The 1,016-nt window shown below is 41.9% G+C and overlaps 1 long non-coding RNA gene across 1 annotated transcript in view; it reads right to left on the bottom strand.

Annotated features, from left to right (window-relative positions):
* Positions 1-923: 923 nt before the first annotated feature.
* LOC110348993 (uncharacterized) overlaps positions 924-1,016 on the bottom strand; it is a 3,522-nt gene continuing 3,429 nt past the window's right edge. The window contains exon 2 of the long non-coding RNA XR_002394647.2: positions 924-1,016. This exon is cut by the window's right edge and continues 204 nt beyond it. This is a non-coding gene — a long non-coding RNA (uncharacterized LOC110348993).

Raw genomic sequence — 1,016 nt, 5'->3', positions numbered from 1 at the left:
GTCCCCCACCACAGACAATTAAAATTTTATATATATATATATATATATATATATATATATTTTTTTTTTTTTTTTTTTTGGCCATGAGGACCAAGAAAATTATTTTTATAATCTTCCCAGGTGATTCTATATGTTGACAATATGGCTGATAATATGGTTGATTTTTCTACATCTGAATCTTGTTGCTAGCCATTCTCATCATTACCAGCCCCAGCTGCTGCTCACTTGTCTGCCTTTGGTGTTAGCTGCTCTTCGTTTTACATGTTTTAGTCAAGACAGATGTCATGAATAGGCTGTATTAGAATTTATGCTGCAGCATCAGAGGGAAACAGTGCAAGGACTGACTCACTAAGGTTATGGGGAGGTTGCTTATAGAGGGGGAAAAATGGGTTCATGATATGCAGTGACAGACTTTCTGATTACTGTAGTTATGATAGGGGAGTTCTTCACAGAGTAGTTTGGGGATGGCTTCCAAGGGGCAGAATCATTCAGACAGGCTGTGAGGTGCAGTCATTTGGGATGGACCTATGTCTAAAGATTGCTACAGCCAAAGCAAAATTCTCCTCAAGCTGCTATGGGACATCTGACACAGCTATGCCAGCTGCAGGGCATTTGGGGGCAGCTGGAGAAGGAGAAATAAAAGTTCTTCCTGGGAAGAGTGAAGTCCCTCTTATCTTTTTTTCATTTATGGGTCTGTTCTTGTTTCTACCTGCTACATATTATTTCTACCTGTGGTACCCCCCCCCCCCATGTTCTTGCTATGGCCTTGAACTCAGGGCAATCCTCCTGCTTCAGCCTCCCAAGTGCTAGGATTACAGGCATGTGCCACCAAACCTGACTTACACAGCTCTTGAGTGTCCTAGATGTCCTGCTGGGGCAGGTGTTATGGCCATTTCAGCAAAAAGAATCACGCCACGAAAATGTTCATATTAAAAGTCCTTTATAGCCAATGACCAAAGGCTGAGATCTTGCTCTTAACTTCCTTCGGTAAGATCAAGCAAGGAAGCCGTTTTTAA

Source organism: Heterocephalus glaber, unplaced genomic scaffold, assembly GCF_053883595.1.
Source record: "Heterocephalus glaber isolate CG9 unplaced genomic scaffold, H.glaber_assembly_v1.0 deba00001666, whole genome shotgun sequence".
In the NCBI taxonomy this organism is placed as follows: Eukaryota; Metazoa; Chordata; class Mammalia; order Rodentia; family Bathyergidae; genus Heterocephalus; species Heterocephalus glaber.
Note: the sequence above shows the minus strand (reverse complement) of the source record. Positions and strands in the feature narration are given on the sequence as shown.